Source organism: Eublepharis macularius, chromosome 2, assembly GCF_028583425.1.
Source record: "Eublepharis macularius isolate TG4126 chromosome 2, MPM_Emac_v1.0, whole genome shotgun sequence".
Classification (NCBI taxonomy): domain Eukaryota; kingdom Metazoa; phylum Chordata; class Lepidosauria; order Squamata; family Eublepharidae; genus Eublepharis; species Eublepharis macularius.
This window is the reverse complement of record NC_072791.1, coordinates 162,564,200-162,573,572: the sequence shown is the minus strand read 5'-3', so window position 1 is coordinate 162,573,572 and position 9,373 is coordinate 162,564,200.

Genomic DNA, 9,373 nt, shown 5'->3' with positions numbered 1-9,373 from the left:
TCGAGGGGGAACACACAGGAACGCAGTTCCGGCAGTTCTCCAAAGAGGTCACATGTCAGGTGGCCCCGCCCAACTGACTTTCAGCCATTTTGGGCCCATTTTGGCTTGGATTGGGGCCAAAACAGCCTGGATTGGATCAGTGCTGGGCGGGGGAATCCTCCCCTGTCCAGCACTGGCCAGACCTGGTCTGTTTTGGCCCCAAACCAGGCCCAAAATGGCCACTTTCAGTCATTTAGGGCCCCCTTTTGCCATTTTGAGCCCAATTTCAGCCCTGAATGGCCAGGATTGGGTCCAAATCAGCCAGGATAGGTGATGTCAGGGGGTGTGGCATATGCAAATCAGTTATGCCAATGCCACACTTCTGGTGATGTCAAGGGGCGTTACATATGCTAATGAGTTATGCTAATGAGTTATGCGCTCCAGCTCTTTTTCTACAAAATGACCCTTGGTTGTAAATGAAATACACTGATAATGTTGGAATCTCCAGCACATTTCCGGACTTATGACTGCATATTGATTGTTTTAATACCATGCCAAAACCTACCATGCAAATCCATTTAGTGGTCATGTTCATGATTAGAGAAGTGACAGAACTGGAGTTTTCTTCAAACAGCCATAGAATGTTGTAGCTAAAGCCAAGTCAGAATTCCCAGGCACAAAAACTATAAAATGTACATTTGAGTGGAAGAAATGAAGCTCTTGTGCGTTTTGGGTGGGAGATAATTTGTTTTGTGAGCACTAGTTGATGGGGAACTGGTCAGAATGTCAGGGAATTGCATACAATGGCACCACTCTCAGATATTATTTATTTCAGTCATAGTGGAGGAGCATACTTCAAGGGTATATGCCTTGATGGTGAGAATAACTATATAGCTAGAAAACATGCAATAAAAATCCACTGCACATTCTCTTGCTCCCACTGGTAGCTTCAGCGGATATGAATACAGTACCAATCTCCTGCCAAATGCAATCCAAGCCAAACCCTGTGATCTGTCTTTCATTATATTTCTCACACAGCACTCGCTGAGGCTTCTTTGCCGTCATTCGGAAACTGCAGAGAGCATTAAAGGAAATGTGTTCTTTTGGATTTTCATCTACTGCAGATTAGTCAGAAATAGGGCAAAGCAGGTAGCAAGCCAGGAGTGCAACTCTTGTTGGAGGCATATGAGATAGAGGGAAATGAGGTAGAAGGAAGTCTTCAAGGACTCTTTATCTTCTAACATTGATCCTTATCAGAGACAGATCTGTTCTTGACCTGGATCTCTTGGCCAGATATATCATCCAACAGTCCAACAATACAGAAAACTGTTTTGCACCGACTGTAAGGTTTGGTTTGTTTTATTGTCAAAATTATTTGGAACATACATCTTCAGCTTAAGACAACACTTCATAGTCTTGCTGGCTGCATGTGTAAATGTTGTGGATAATGTGTCCTCCACCCACCTTTCACAGTTCACCTCTGTGATTTACACATTCTCCACTAGGTGCTCTGCTGAGACCATCAAACATCAGCAAGTATCATAAGATGTCTGAGAAATCAGAGTAGAATGCCACAGTTATACAACTGATACTTATTTTGAATGTGAGGTAGCAATTGTACAGCACAATCCTATACATTTATCTTTCGAAGTAATTCCTCCTGTATTCATTACAGCTTATTTTCTTCTGTGCATCACTGCTGCTTAGTTCTTGATTTCCAAATGCATTCTAGAGTGTTGTGATTTGGGGTGCATTGCTGCAAGTTCTGCATTTTGGGTGTGGGATGTTCCTATTTGCTGCAGACACACATACACTTTGCTTATTGATAGTTTTATAAAATGATGGCTAATGAACTGGCGCCATTCCTGAAAGAGGCAATGAATGGAGCGATGCAAGATCAAAGGATTCCTGACTCATGGAATGAAGCCAATATATCGTTGATACCGAAGGAGGGTCAGGACTTGACCAATGTTAAAAATTACAGACCAATTTTGTTGTTGAATAATGACTATAAAATATTTGCAAAGGTGTTGGCAGAGAGGTTGAAAGGATGGATGTCGGAATTCATTGCTGAAGAACAGGCGGGATTTTTACCCAACAGACAAATTAAAGACAATTTGAGGACAGTAATAAACGCTATTGAATACTATGACAAGCACTGTGACAGAGAGGTTGGTTTTTTCTTCGTAGACGTGAAAAAAGCATTTGACAATCTGAACTGGGATTTTATGTTTGCTACAATGGAAAAGCTGCAAATGGGAGAAAAGTTCATACAAGCGGTCAAGGAAATTTATAGAGACCAGAGTGCAGCAATCATAGTGAATGAGGATTTGACAAAAAAATTGAAAATCAGCAAAGGAACTAGACAGGGATGCCCGCTGTCTCCATTGTTGTTTATTTTGATTTTGGAAATATTGATGATTCAAATACGTGAAGATGATACAATCCGAGGTATGAAAATAAAAGAGTTTTCTTACAAGGTCAGAGCTTTTGCGGATGACATAATGTTAATAGTAGAGGATCCAATTGGAAATACGCCAAAGGTAATAGAGAAAATAAAAGAGTTTGGAGATTTGTCTGGATTTTACGTGAACAAAAAGAAGTCAAAGATTTTATGTAAGAATATGACTAAACAGAAGCAGCAAGAGCTAACGGAGATAACAGACTGTGAGGTGACTAATAAAGTAAATATCTTGGCATTGAGCTGACTGTGAAAAATATAGATTTGTTCAAAAATAATTATGAGAAACTGTGGATACAAATAGAGAGAGACTTAATAAAATGGGAAGAATTGCAGCAGTAAAAATGAACGTCTTACCACGTGTGATGTTCTTGTTGCAAACTATACCAATTATCCAAGACTCCAAACAATTTGATAAATGGCAAAGGAAAATCTCAGATTTTGTGTGGGCAGGCAAGAAACCACGAGTGAAAATGAAGGTTTTACAAGATGCGAAGGAAAGAGGTGGCTTGCAACTGCCCAACATAAGACTGTATCATGAGGCAGTATGTCTTGTATGGTTGAAAGACTGGATAATGTTAAAAAACTGGAGGGACATAAAAAAATATTTGGATGGCATGCATACATGTGGTATGACAAAGTAAAAGCGGACTCTATGTTTTTGCATCACTATATTCGGAGAAGCCTCTTCACGGTCTGGAAGAAATACAAGTTGTATATGGAAGATGGAATTCCTTCATGGGTGGTTCTGTATGAAGTAATAGATCCGAGAACTGTCGATAACGAACAGCAATGTCTAACCTACAAGGAGATTACACAAATACAACAGTCAAAGCTGAGAATAAAGACAGAAGAAGAATTGTCTCCTTGTTATGGATGGTTCCAGTACAGACAGATCAGAGACCTTTATAATGCGGACTGCCAGAGAGGAGGAATAAGATTGGAAAATTCGGAGTCAGAGGAAGTGATACTACAAGAAGGCAAGAAAGAAATATCCAAGATTTACAAATTACTTTTAAAATGGTTTACGGTGGACGAAACAGTAAAAGTCCAGATGGTGAAGTGGGCAATAAACTTTCATAAAGAAATAACAATGGAGGCATGGGAGTACTTATGGAAAAATACAGTGAAGATTTCAACTTGTACGAACATTAAAGAGAATGTGAACAAAATGATTTACAGATGGTATTTAACACCAAAGAAAATTGCGCTAGGAAATACTAATATGTCAGACAAATGCTGGAAATGTAAAAAGCATGAAGGATCATTTTATCATATGTGGTGGACATGTGAAGAAGCTAAACAGTACTGGGGAGAAATAATTGAAGCAATAAATGAGATTTTACAAATACAAATAAACAAGAACCCAGAATTGTTGCTACTGAACTTGGGAATGGAGGCAGTTCCAACGCAGTATAAAACATTGTTATTTTACATGACTGCAGCGGCAAGACTTTTGTATGCGCAGAAATGGAAGACACAAGAAATACCAACTGTAGAAGATTGGATTTATAAATTGCTGTACATGGCAGAAATGGATAAAATGACAAGGAAACTTAAAGCTCTTGGCCTAGGACAATATATTGTTGATTGGGGGAAATTGAAACAATTTTTGGAAAAAAAGTGGGATGTAAAAGGAGAACTGTGGCAGTTTGAAAATTTTTAAAAAAACAATGTTGCAATGAGAAGAGAGAAGGGATCTTACCATTTAGGGGGAATGTAATTATAATCTAAGCTAATATAATATTTAAGGGAATTTTACATTGAATATATGAGATAATGAGAAGGGGTAAATAGATATCTCAATGAGGTATACTATATATGATATATAACATAAAATAACGGGTTAGTGGATCAGACTTTACATTATAACATATTATGTGGTTATGCTATATGGTGTTGTGTGCTGCGCTACATTGGTGGCATAGCATACAATATATACATAATATATTACTATAATATATACTATATTGATAGTGTATTTGATGGAGTATATGCCTAAAAGAAAAGAAATAGAATAAGTTTAAAGTAAGAGATAGTGCGATCCCTGCTATATATTATACTATATTGATATGTTATATTGATATGAGATACACTATATTGATAGTATGTTTGATAGAGTTTATGTAAAAGAATAAGAATGTGCTTAGAGTAAGAGATATTATGATTTAAAGTTGGTAGGAAAATATAAATGAAATAGATTTAAGTAATAAGAAGGGTTAAGGGTTGGAAAGCTGTTGGAAGTCAATAGGGAGGGGGGAGGAAAAGGGTGGGGGACAGAGTAAGGGGAAAAAATGGGATTATATGTGTTAAATTTGGAAAATTTTCTTTTGTTTTTCCACTCACCAATAAAATTTTATTAAAAAAAACACTTTGCTTATTGATAGGAGTGAACATACAATTTATTGTAAGGTGGGGGCTTTTAAAATTGAAAAGAAGAGTAGAAATTGCTAAAGTAATAAATTATCCATGGATTTCATATATCTTGAAAGACAGACTGGTTGTTAATTAAATTTAATTTCAGTTTTATAACTTTGCTTTTGCATGAGCCCCATAGAGATTTGTGGCCTTATTAAAATCTTGAGAATCCCAACTCTCTTTTTAATAGTTTAATATTCCTTTTAGATATTTTATTTTACAGTCCTCATAATCAAAGAGAAGGTATGATAAATGGTAGCAAAATTGATACCACCAAAACTGCTCAATAGCTGATTTGTAACTGAATTTGGCAACTCTGTCAATCTGGAATGTAGTTTAACAAATTTGTGCAGCATTTTTCTACTGTCCCTGCAAATCTTCACTGATATCATTTAGTATCTTGAAAGCAGTCTTTTCAGGATTAGACTTTTTATGAGACTTGTAGAGCCAAATTAGGGCAAGACTGGATTAATAAAGGGTCAGTGCACGCATAGGAGAATGAAGCAAACTTGGGTTATCAGGGTTCATAATCCAAGGTCAAAGCCAGAAGTTTAGTGGGCCTTGATAAAATGGCAAAGCTGAAAAGACAACCAGTGAGGACACAACGCAAAACCTGGGATTAAAAGAACTATATATGATGTGCTCTAGTCATAAGGGGTGTTTCCACATGTCTTACCTGCCTGCGGAACATTGTGCGAAAGACCAGGAAGAAAGTGTCTTCTCACGTGAAATCGCGCCAGAAAAACGCTGTTATCCGGGAGTTTTGTGCGATTTCGCGCAAAACTCCCGGATAGCAGCGTCTTCCTGGGGCGATTTCGTGAGAGAAGACACTGTCTTCCGGGTCTTTCATGCCATGTTCTGCAGGCAGGTAAGACATGTGGAAATGAACCAGGAAGTAAACAGACTGAAATAGGATGCAGATGAAGAAGCAGCTACGTGCAGAACTATGTTTTCTGTCTCTGTCTTCAAGGCAGGACCAAGCAGCCCCATTTTCCAAAAGTGGCAGTTTCCTTTCTATGTCTCCCTCACTAGTTGCTTTCTATACAGTAAAGGTTCATTATCCATCTTTTTAATAGATACATGTCTTTGAGACCTTTGCTAGAAAAAGCAATGGGCACGGAGAAAGATTATACATTATCCTTCTTCCTATCTCTTCTGCTTTTGAAATTTGGCCTTCCTTGGATTTTGGAGAGATGGTGGAGGTAGAATAACCAGTTCCACGGTAACAGGGACAAGCAGCAGCTGTAGGTAGGGTATTTTCCCACAAGGTGGCCACCTTGGCATCTACTAGACCTCATTCCTTCTCTACAGTGACTTCCATCCTGTGCAACTGGAATAGGTTTCCAGAGGAAGTGAAGAGACACCATCTTGAGATGTGTTTAAGAGGCATTGTGAGGCCATGTTATTTACGACGGCTTTTAATAGGGTTCAAATGGAAGGCATATTCTTGAGGGGTTTGTGGAGTTTTATTATATTTTGTAGATTTGTAATCTTGGGATTGTAAGCAACCTGGAGCCACAAGGATATAAATATTTTATTATATTATAAATATTAAATAATAAGCACAGCTGGTCTGAAATTAGTAAACTGCCGTTTCTTTCGTTAGCTACTTTCAGCGCCTGTTGTGACAGTGCCACGATATTCCAGTCCTAAGTAGTGTTACTTGGGGGAAAGTCCCCTTAATTCTGATGAAAGTTTGCTTTAAAATATGCTTAAAAGGACAATGTAAAAACATCCAGCAGGCAAAAAACCCCCATTACTTAAAAAAAACCCCTTCATCTACAGTATGCATCAGATCTGATGTATTCTGAATTCTTTATTCATGGAGTCAATGTAGCTGCTCCTCCCATACTGTACCAGGATGTGCTATATCTTCTTACTCAGAAAGAAGAATAGATGCTCCTGCAGCCTGACCAAACGGTTGCTGATGTTGATTGTGCTGCAGCTGTTGTCCTTTGTCCGCTTTCTTCTATCGTGTCACCACTGCCGGTGCCAACTGGCAGCAGGACCCTGGGAAAGTATGCCAGTTCCTATGAAACACAATGACCCAGTCGTCCAGAATCTGTGGTTATGCCAACAGGAGTTTACCTCTCTATAACAACACAGACCAGAACAAATCTATGGTCTGAATCATGCCAGTGAACCAGCTGAAAAAACAGAATCCTGTCGTTATGTACAAGAAGAATAACACTGTTGTTGCAACTCAGGAGCTTTACAGCCACCCAGAGGTGGAGGTAACTAATAGGATGCTACAGAGATTAGTTCTAGATTTTATTTTGTTGCAACAGTTGTCTGCGTTAATCAGATTTACAAATAAAAGTAAAATGGGAGGATTGCAAGCACATTGGAGGCTAGTGGGGACATGTGTTCAGATGTTTCTGATCTGAATATATATATATTTTAAAAAACCCTTATTTGTGTTTATTGATATATTTGGGTGTCCAGATGGTACTCAGGATTTTTCAGGATACCAGTAAATGGGTCCCAAAAACTTCCGGAACTATTCAAACCTATACAGAAGTTTTCAGGGCTAACATTTTAAGGCTTCCAGGATTGTTTTCTTTAATTTACAGCATGTCTGTGTCAGTGTATTCTTGCCAGGTCTCTTGATACAGGCTTGCCTGGATTTGGTTTGACTTTGGTTGTTGAGGTTGCCACATTGGTCTGTGGTTCTTTTGGGATTCTCTGGCTTGATTTTAGTTCTGTTGGGCTTGTTGGTTCTGTTTGCATTTGGAGGCTTTCGGCAAGTGGTTGCTTGATCACGTGTGTTTGGTTATTAGATTCTCTGCCCCGGAGAAAGCATGGGATTTTCCTCCCATAGGAAACAATGAGAAAATTGGATGGCAGGGGACACCTTGTCCAGGGGGACATAGAATTACACTGCGTAATCCATCTACTTAAAACTTTGAGGGTCTTTAGTGGACAGGCACAAGTAGGTTTCCTGAAATTTTGTTGTAATTTGCTTGACATACACTCAAGCTTTCCCCCCTTCCCAAAATTACACATAAAGAGTAATGGTCTAATGGACTCCAAAATTTTTGGAATTCTGAAAAAAAACCCACCTCCAAATCTGAATACCAAAACCGTATTGGGGAACCTGAATAAACCAGCATGCTGGTATTTATGCCCTTCTCCAAATTCAAATCCAAAACTACCATCTTTTTAAGTTGTACATCCTTAGAGGCTAGGTCTTGGATTTAAGGATGCTGTTTCTCTGTTTCAGTATTTTTATTTATTTATTTATTTATTTATTTATTTATTTATTTATTTATTTATTTATTTATTTATTTATTTATTCAATTTATATACCGCCCATCCCCAGGGGCTCTGGGCGGTGAACAGTTAAAATCGATAAAAACAAAAACTAAAATCAATATACAAATAATAAAACAAATTAACAAGGTGCAATGGTGGGGAGAACCTTCCCCACCCCAAAGGTGGGAAAGGTTTTATTTATTTATTTAGGAAATTTATATGCTGCTTCTTTTGTCCTGCTTGAGGTGGCTAGACTATAATTACATTGAACTTATTTTAATATTTAATATTGGTTATTAATGTTATAAGCTACTGGAAGTATTTTTTTATGAAGAGGTAGCCAAGAAATATTTTAAATAAATAAAAATGTTCTTGTTAAATTGCAGGTGTATGTTGTAAAGGATTAAAATGAATTCAGCATACCTGAAATGTTGTTTTTATGTGTGCCTTTTTAAGGTAATGTTACTTTTAAATTCTTCCTATTCTAACAGGAATATAATAAATAATGCAGCATTTTAGACCATTTAAGCCACAGGGAAGGATAGAACCATTGAAGTTCACACATTCCAGCCTAGACTATAAATGGAATATTAGGAGTCACTTTTGACATCATCCTTTTAAGACAAGTGTATTTATTTGCTTACATTATTTAACCCATCTTTGTCATGGAGGCTAAAGGTAGGTAGGTGTACACAAAATACAGAGGAGAATTTGAAAGATGGCAGAAGCTTTGGTCTTGAAGAAAGCTTCGGGGAAACTGTTAAGTTTGAAAGAAGCTGAAGGAAGACCTTAACTGCTCATAAAAATAACTTACCAAAAATAACAGAGGGAAACTCTCCTGAATGTCCCTACAGACAGTGCCCTTGGAAGCAACGTAGGATAGACAGCAGCAAAAGCACCTAGTGGTTGGTGAAGGTAACAAATTGCTTGTGATTGTGAACGCAGATAGCAGCGGCAGCCAGTTACATCTTTAGTGGTAGTCCAGCTTTAGTGGAGGAGCATTTGGCAAGGTTAAGTATCCTGGATCCCTTCCATATGATCAGGAAAATATCTGGTTTTGACATAAAAATGTAACAAACCAAAGAATATTGATTTCTTCTAGATTCAACCTTAACAGGCTGCCTAGCTAGAGAGATTTAACTATGAGCAGCACAGATTATCAAATACAGAGTGTGCAGGTTCATTAATTGTTCGTAGGCTCTCTCCCACAGCCTAATAGAAAAATCAATGGAGGAATCAAGCATTAGAACTAGAATATCC